The following is a 9678-nucleotide window of genomic DNA, read 5'->3' as shown; positions in this document are numbered from 1 at the left end:
TGTATCACAATGTACTGCGTTGTAATATTGTTTAGCAATTAAACTTTCCCAATTTCTGCATCCTTGAAGCAACTTTTATTTCTGCATTGTGGATGTAGTCCTACTTTTTCTCCACTTCTTCCACTCACTGAGGCACTGCCATCTATCTTCCTCCACCTGCGGACTGAAAAGGACTCTCCTCAGTGCTGCTTCTTAGCTGGCCAAAAAGGGCTAGTTACTACTGAATGATGTGAGGTGCGCACCCTTTCATCCAGGGCAACCTTCCTCAGTTTTTTGATGCTCATGGCAGAAAATCTTGCACAGCAGTAGCTGTGCTGAATGTTGTAATTTAGGGAGTGGTCCTATTTGCACCATCTTCTCCCTAAAGATAAATGTAGACAAAACCTCCATTCAGTAGATAGCACTGTGTCTTCAACTATAGTTTTAGATAGTTTGCTGGTTTGATAAAAATGATATATTGGAGTTTCTATTCTGCCTCTATATGTTGCAGTGTCTTGTATTGTGCCTCCAAAAATTAATTCTATCAAAAAAAGGAAGGGAGTGTTACAGTACATTACATGGCTACATACAAAACAGAGCTAATGTGCCCCTTTTTGTGATTTTATTGAAGATAGTGATGTTTATATATTTTTAAAAAATGAAAGTACTAATGTACAATAGAAATACACTGAATTACAAAATAGTCTAGATCACTAATGTACAATAGAAACATACTGAATTACAAAATAGTCTAGATCACTTAGAATCATATGTAAAATATTGACCTGTACATGTATATTTGTGCACTCGTTATTGGCAGGGGTTGTAATGCCACCTACACTTAAAGTTGCTGAATGTTTCCCATAACATAATATATTCAGTTGCTTATAACTTTTTCAAAACTTTTTAACTATTCAGGCTGAAATTTTCCATGTCATGTGTCTGCCTCAGGCTGCCTTTTCGCTCCCCCCAGTGCCCGAGCCCTCTCCCCTTTTTTTCCTTTCAGCTAAAACAGTTCAGCTGTTTTAGAGAACGATGTCAGAGGAAAATACATTGGCAAAACAATGTTGGCAAAAAAATCTCTCAACTGTTTCACTGAGAAGCTCCAATCCCTCCATTCTTTAGAGTGATTTTAGCGCTACTCCTCTCATTGGGGAGGAGTACAGAAACCGATTTAAAGAGCCCTTTATATCGATATAAAGGGCCTCGTAGTGTGGACGGGTACAGCGTTAAATTGGTTTAACGCTGCTAAAATCGGTTTAAAAGCGTAGTGTAGACCAGGCCCTTAATTCTGGACTTTCCAAAAATTTGAATGTTTGACTTTGCAACCTTGACATTGTTTAAAAGTAAGGTTTGGTTTGTTTGTTTTTAATGGGCCAACGACCTTATATATTGGTTATTTACTTATTCCACACAGCCCTTAACCAAAGCAATGTGAATCAAGAGAAAATGAAGATGGAAATTTTTCTGTTGGAAAATGCCAGTTTAATCAAATTGGCATGTGCTGTGGCTTCCAGGGCTGCCAGGCTTCCATCTGTGCAGTAGGGAGCCTGGAAGCTGGGTTAGAAGCCTTAGCAGCTCTGAGAACCTCATCTCAAGCAGAATGTAATTATTTTTTTTTCAGAACTTCAGATTTTCCCATGGAATGGGAATTCTAGGTTCCAGTCAGCTCTAAGTAACAGAGAATAACAATGAGCATGAAATAAAAATGTGTGATGGAGGAACTAAGGGGAGAGGGAAGGCTGAGATCTTTCCATTTTGTTATCATCAATAACTTAGTGCCAGATTCTATCATCCTACCTTACACAAAATAGTAATTGTACTGTGCAGTTGGCCCCCTTAATTTCAATGTGAGTACTTGCAGAGTAGTCTTAGTACCATTACCATTAAACATGAATAATGGTGGTCCCCTAATTCCTCTTTCGTGTGAATTTTTAATTTCCTTGAAATCTCCCAGATATCTTAGAAGTGTGTCAAATTATTATTGAATAACTCCTGTAACTTAGCTTTTTTTTTTTTTTTTTTTTTTTTTGAGGCATTGTCTCCTCCAAACAGAGAAATTGACCTTTTACTCTTAAGTGGATATTGATTTGTCACAACTGGTAAAGCAAGATTTTCTCTCAGGACGTATTGCTAAGGAAAACTTTTTTTGCTGGATGTGTGGTGTTTATATCCAGAGAATTATGTAATTGGTTTTAGGCCGTCAGATTTGGTGACTGCTAGTCATTGTTCTTCTCTCTGCCCAGTCTTTTACTTGTAATATCAGCTTCCACACAAGCTATGTGCGCAGTTTGACTCTCTAAAGCTTGGATAATTCAATAGCAATCTCAATTATTAGAGACACGCCACACGCAGACTTCAGTGTCTTGCCAGCTTTCTTGGTAAAAAGGTAAACAATCCTGTTGCCTGATGTCCGGGACAGCCTGGTTTTGTTAGAGGCTGTGTTGTAGGACAACCTACAATGTTATGTCAGGTGGTATAAAAAATGGTTCAGCGTCTGACATACCATCGTAGGTTGTCCTACAACACAGCCTCTAACAAGACCAGGCTGTCCCGAACACCACCTTTATACTAAGAAAGTTGGCAAGGCACTGAAGTCTGCATGTGGGGTGTGTCCAGGAAGACTTTGTGGTGGTCATGCTGTGCGCCCTAAACTCCTTATGAGGTTGTCAGAAACGAAGAAGCATGTTAGCAGAGCCTATGGCGGTTCCATGTGTGTTAAATGTGTCCATGACAGAATCAAACGAGCTTTCCTTATTGAGGAGCAGAAGATTGACGTGAAAGTGTTGAAAGCACAAGCACAGAGTCAGAATTATTAGAGGTATAGTAACTTTAAAACTGTCTAATGGCGACTGATTATATGTGCTTTTATGGGTAAACCTTTGGGCAGGGATAGCAAATAGATATTGGGGTGGGGGCAGCAAAAACCTAAAAGGTATGCTCCAGTTCAACTACCAGTTCTTGGGCTTGCTGCAGGAATTATTGGGTGAAATTCTATGGCCTGCTTTATGGTGAGGGTCCAACCAGATGATCACACTGACCCCATCAGACCTTTAAAATCTATAAATGGGTTTTCACACATACTCTTTGTCAAGGCTAAATCCCCACTCTGACACTGCAAGTGCAGGAAGTGGGGGCCCGCAAGGATTTAAAAAAATAATACTTGTCACTCCAGGCTTGTATTAAACTCCTAAGATTACAGTTTCTCTCTGAATTTGGCTTGGTAAATGCTGCCACCACCCAAATGCAAAACCCCCCCTTTGACCCAGGAAGAAGCACTTAGGAATTCCTTCCTGTGAGGTACCCTCAAGCCCTTTCACACACACACACATACAAACACACACACACACCCGGGAAGACCTGAGAAAGAGAGCTGGCCACCAGCTAATCAAACAACACACACAAACCTCATAGGACACCAAAAATCCAATCTTAGTCTTAAAAAAGGTAAATTTTATTAAAAACAAAAAGGAAAAAAAATACATCTGGAACGTAGGCTTTTGCTAGATTTTTTTTAAAAGAACAATTCCAAAAATGAAACATCAAAATAGCTTTCTTGGGGATTCAGCTTAAAGGTTACAAGCAAACAAAAGCAGTGCTGGGTTTACAATGGCACCATGGAGCCGGGCCCATGGTCAGAAGGGGCTCCGACCAGCTCTGCTTGTTGGCTCCCCACACCCACCACTTGCTCATCTCAGCCTGCAGGGTTGTGCAAGGCACTCTGTATATATAGCAGGGAGGTGTTGCGGGGGTGGCCATAGAAAGTTGGGGGGAGGTGTTGCAGAGATGCTGAATTTCTGATTTCCCCATGGGTGCTTGACCCCAGCTCTGTCCCAAGGGCCCACAAATATGTTTGGCACCGGGTCCACAAAATGTTAATCCAGCCGTAAATCTGGGGTTAGCACAGAGAAGATCCACAAGCCTTAAAATATAAACAGAAATAAATCTTATCGCATCTAGCTAAACATTCTGATCTACTTACACTTTGAGTTGTTAAAAGTAGTTCTAGAGATGATCTGATAATTTTCATATCTGGTTCAAACTTTACACAGCATTGCTGCTGCCCTGTCTCTTCAACCCAGAGAGCAACAGCCAAAGGGAAAGTTTTCTTTTGCAATTTTAAAAAGTTCTACTTTCCCATTGGCTTTTTTGGTGAGGTGTCCGTTCCTTTTCTTTTACCTGTGGACTTGTTAACCCTTTACAGGTAAAGCAAGCAGAGAGCAGACCAAGAGGGATTTTACAGCTATCTGGGTGGCTGAGTGTCCATCAAAGGGAGCTGTTCCCCTGCCTCCAGCACACACACAGTTTATGTACCACACTCTTGAAAAGAGAGTAGCCACAATATAAACACAGGGGGATAAGTTAAAGCAGGAGAGGAAAGATAGGAGAACTTTTCACTGGTCACAGACTTTGAGATGTTAACAGAGAGAAGAGGTAATACTAAAAGAGGTCAGGCACAGAGGTGCGTGGGTGAGTGGGTGTATAAACTCTTAGTTGTCCACTGTATTCTTTTACTGAACTCATAAGTCTGTACCTGCATGATTTTACCTTTCTAGGTGTTAAACTGGATGTGAATTATAGCATTTCCCTTTTGATTTTCCCTCTATTTTTCTATATGACATTCTATATGACATTCTATATGACATTTTATTGAAGATAATTGGGCTTAAAGTGATAGAGGAAAATGAAACTCAGGATCCAAAGAGCCTCAATATCTACAAAGGTAACTTAGTGTCTGATTCTGCAGCACTTGAACTTGAATATGCTCAAGATCAAGTCCCAAATGACCCAGGTTGTTACATGTGTGCTCAAGATGCCCAGCCTAAGAAACAGTGCAGGCATACTGTAGGCAATGGGGATGTGAATGCTCAAATAACTAGTTAAGCTGGCTGTGCAGTTGCTTTGTCCTGACAGAAGAATGTAAAGTGGTGGGGGCTAGGGGATTTCAGGCCTATATAATAAAACTGGTCAGAAAACTGTTCCATCAAATACAATTTTATCTAAATCAGAACATTCCCCAGGAACATGTAGATTTTAACAAAATTTTCAAAGGGAGAAAGTCAAAATGAATAGTTTCAACTTTCTTTTTTCAATGAAGTCTAAACGTTTCATCTAGACTTTTATATTTACAATATTTCTCACTTGCTATAGTATTTAATGTTGTTTCCAACATTATCTGAACAACACAATTTTACATTACATTAATGTTTTATTTTGGTAATTTCCAAATCCATTTTTTTGTAATTTCCATTTTATGGAAAATTGACTTTTTGCAGAATGAAAGCATATTTTGAAATGTCAGCATTTCCCCCAAAATAGAAATTCTTTTTTCTGACATTTTCTGCTACATAGTAAAAAAACCAGCCCCGCCCTCAAGAGTTTACAGTCTGATTGATTTAGGACAAAATATATGTAGGTGTAGCAAACCACTGGCGGGAAAATGGAAAAAAGGATTAACAGTGACCAAGGTGATGTGGTTATATAGGGTAGCTAATACAGAACTTGACTTTAACCTGTGGCTTTAAAAGGAACTGCTAAGTGTTCCTTCCAGTCCTACCTCTTAATTTCCTTAGAGTTTTGCATTTCTATATAATACTTTATTCAGGTGTCACAGCTGTTCTGAGCAATGTTAGCTGGTTGCCACCAAAGTGGCTCTGCAGTTACAAGCGTGTTACTCTCTGCTTTGTATAGAATGGATTGCTTATTATAAAGTAAGGGACATCAGACTCTTCAGCGTACAGTACAGCTACTGTACTCCAGTGGCTCTAGTGAAAATCTGACATAATTTAGTGACTCAATAGCTGACCGAATGGCTACTATGGTGCTCCCAGCACTGAATATTATCTTAAGGAATCTAAACAGAGGTGCTGCTCAGTGAGCTGCGGATGGCTTCTGCAAAGATTTTTAAAATGTAAAATTCCCGATACATGTGCACCTTTCTCTTTCTTATTTTATGCTCCATTTATTACTTGTATTTGGGTAGAACTCACAATGTGCTAGGGCCAAGCTCTCTCTCATACACTCCAAATTCCTACTCTAAAGACTACCAGCGACATGTAAAATATGGGGCAGAGGGATTATAATTTTTGTAATAAATTATAATTTTTGTAAAGACCCATTAAATCCCTCCTCAAAAAATCTCCTTTTCCATGTTGCCTACAAAACACCTTGACAATGACTAGAGGTTGCAGATGTGCTGACATTACTGCTTATTGAGCTGATTGGTATTCTCATTGTTTCCTTGTACTTCCCCTGTCTGTCCATGTCCATATGCTGTCTCTTGTCTTATACTAAAATTGTAAGATCTTGGGGCAAGGACAGATGTTTTATTTGTACAGTGTCTAGCACGATGAGGTCCTGATCCATGACTAGGGCTTCTACACACTGTGATGACAAAAATAACTCTGTGTACTCAGAGTGATAGAGGGGAAAGAAAAAAGAGCTCACAGGAGAGCCAAATTGACTCCTTCTTTACATTAAAAGTTCAGTGGAAACTTCAGATTTAATCAGAACCTTTTTTCCTTCTACACTTCATTAATAAAAGGCTGAGAATCTTTTCGACTTTCCCCATCACTAATCTTTAAATAAAATTTATTTTACAGTATCTGATACATTTAGACTGCTCGAAGATCCCACCATATAAGAACATCCTATTCTGTAATTTTAACAGATAAGAATTGTATAGCATTATGTTGAAGTTGACCTTCAGAAATGGACTTGGGAGCCACAGATCTTTGCCCAGATTCTGGGTAACCTCACCATTTAGACTTTGCTGCAAACATATTGCCTAATTAAATTATAACTCATTGATTTATTTTTAACTTTCAGCAAATACCTGAAAATTTTTATGCAGAATTCTATTCCTTTTGGCTACCAAAAAAATTCAAATTGCTCCCTTGAGTGGCATGTGCCTCTCCTTTGTATCTTCATATCATTATCCTACATTGTATTCTGTTACACTGTTGTATCCAGTTGAACTTGATTGGGAATACGTTATGCAAATCTTTGATGGCTTCTTGTGTATCGGCAAGAGATCTCTCTGAAACGTAAGCATTATTGAATAATAAATATTGACTGATTAAAGTCCAATGCAGATAAACAGTAGCACAGCCAACACTTTCAGAAGAAAGAAAATGCCTTGGGAACAATATGGAGCCTTAACTGCTAAATTTTCTTTGTTTAATGTGACATAATTAAAATGTGCTAATTGCACCAGGGTATTGGTGTCTTCCAGACAGTGGAGATGGTGCTCGGGGAGTTGTAGCATATTAGCATGCTACTACACTGCGCTTAGTGCTGAAGAGTGACTTTCAAATTTTACCAGAACCCCTGAAAGGAAGCACTGACTTCAAGCTCTTGCAGATGCCTTTAAGGTGTTCATGTGTTACTTCAGAGATAGCCAACATGTACACTGAGGAAGAGATTTACAAAAGCACCTAAGGGATTTAGGACCACAAATACTAGTAAAAGTCATCAAGACTTGTGTGTCTAAATATCTTTGGTGCTTTTGAAATTCCCATCCAGTGTTATTGGTCAGGTCAGAGCGCTGAAGCAGTTACTAAAAATCACCATTAGGTTGTCACCTATTTGAAACATACTGCAGAAATTCAATCAGAGGCCGATGTAGTTTAAGGTACAGGCATTCAAAAGGAAATCAAGACAGGGAAGTTAGTGGGCAGGTAGTATTTCCTGAGGAACTTAATCACTGTTGTGAATGAAATCTCTCACTTTTCAAGAACAAGATCTCTGGTTTGAGGCTTTGCATAAACTAGAAAGAGCTGTGCTAGCACTCTCAGTAATTAGACATCTCTAGCCTCTTATGTCCAAAAAAGTCTTAAGGATGACAAATGTAAAGAGGGGCAAAGCTTTTGATCTGTAGAGACAAATCAGCTCTATCTACTCAAAGTCATTGAGAACCAATTCTTTGGTGCTCTATAGTTGCCTTCTGAATCCTTTCTGTACCGTTGGACATCACTTACAGGATCGACACACTCCCCAGTTACATTGAAATTACTACACATCCTTCCTCCTCCCAGAGTCATGACATGCAATCAATGGGTGTGATAAGTCTGGTGTTTCATACATGCCTGAGTGGTTAGGCAAAGGGATACACGAGGATGGGAGTCGTGCAAAAAAGCATAAAATAAACATGAAGCTATGTCTGGGTCAGATGCTCTGTCATTTACATCAACACACTTTGAACAAGCTTTTATTGAAGACTATTAGTCAGGGAAGTCAAGCACGTTCCCTTGGCAATGAACACAAGATAACTGAAATAAATCTGTATTTCTGTCCTAACTTTGATGGGGTTCATCTCTGGGGCTCCTATTTGGTTAAGTGAGCAGCTACAATGCTTCTGGGTAAGAAGATCCATAGTAAAGTACCTGTGGCTTCATTTGTGACAACATTCTGCAAAAGAGGCTATGAGAAAGCAGCAAGTACCTGTTTAAAAGTTTGTATTTCCATCCGTACGGTAGGCTCAGCATCAGCCCAAATTCTTCTCAGAAGTGAACGGATAGCATCAGGATCTTAATTCCATGCTTGTCCAGAAGAATTATTTCTCTCTTTGTGTCTGTTATCTGTCCCTGGTTGCAGAATCTCAATTCACAAAAAAGCGATGTTCCTGGGAAACAGACAAAACTCTCTGGCAGTCATAGATCTCATTTGCTCTTTTCTGAGCACCATTAAAGGCAAACCCTAACCCTATTCTTTATAGCTAAAACGTTTTTTCCTAACATTTAACCTAAATCACCCTTTAAGAATGAGCAGATTAAGCTCATTACTTTTTGTCCTACCTTCAGTAGACATAGAAAACAATTGATCACAATCCTCTTTATAGCAGTCGTTAACATATTTGAAGTTTATCAGCTTCCCCTCAGTCATTTTTGTTCTTTTAGAAGGAGGTTGTTTTCTTAATATAATTGAAACAACCAGTTTGTTTCCCTTTGCTTAAATTTATATTTTCTATAACAAACAAGCTACATTTTATTTAAGATTATTTATTTGTGAATTACTATTTAATTCAGTTTTTTAAATTATTTCATACCAGACAGTAGTGCACTGTAATTGCTTGTTTGTGATCAAACTATGTTTAAAACATTGCCCTTATAGAGTGTATATATACACATTATTGGGACATGTAATATTGAAAATATCACTCCTTGCACCTCCTACATTGGGGCTTGCGAGAGGTGCTCAGGAGGCAGCATTACGGCTATCTTCTGCCACGCCTGCACCACTGGACTCATCCCTTCGCTGGATACAGGGCTTTTAGGGTCTCTTTAGACTACTTCTGTCCTCTTGATGAGTATAAAGGGGTCAGAAATGGGTAAGGATCTCACCCCCAATTCTTTAGTAAATTTAGTGCTGATGAAAGGTGTCTGATTGGGGCTGAAAGACCTAATGTCTTCAGCTCTTGTTTAGCCACAGTCCAAGTATAGCCCAGGCAACATTAATGCAAGCTTCCCTCATGCTACCCTCCTAATCCATCTCCACTCTCTGCTGGAGGGAACTGCTCTTGGTGTGAGGAGCCAGTTCACTCTCCATGGCTATTTAGTCTTTGACCTTGCTAGTGAGAGTACAAGCCTTAATGCCAGTTGTGGTAGTGATTCTTGTGATATGTACACCAGTCCACGGGAAAATGGTTAAGACCAACCAATCATTTCATATACCAGTAGATCATCCAATAATTCCTTATTT

At 39.2% G+C, this 9678-nt stretch overlaps 1 pseudogene; it reads left to right on the top strand.

Annotated features, from left to right (window-relative positions):
- Window positions 1-2460: 2460 nt before the first annotated feature.
- Window positions 2461-2798, top strand: LOC116825337 (large ribosomal subunit protein eL34-like; annotated as a pseudogene).
- Window positions 2799-9678: the final 6880 nt, after the last annotated feature.

This window comes from Chelonoidis abingdonii, chromosome 5 (genome assembly GCF_003597395.2).
Source record: "Chelonoidis abingdonii isolate Lonesome George chromosome 5, CheloAbing_2.0, whole genome shotgun sequence".
Classification (NCBI taxonomy): Eukaryota; Metazoa; Chordata; order Testudines; family Testudinidae; genus Chelonoidis; species Chelonoidis abingdonii.
This window is presented reverse-complemented; position numbering and strand designations above follow the sequence as displayed.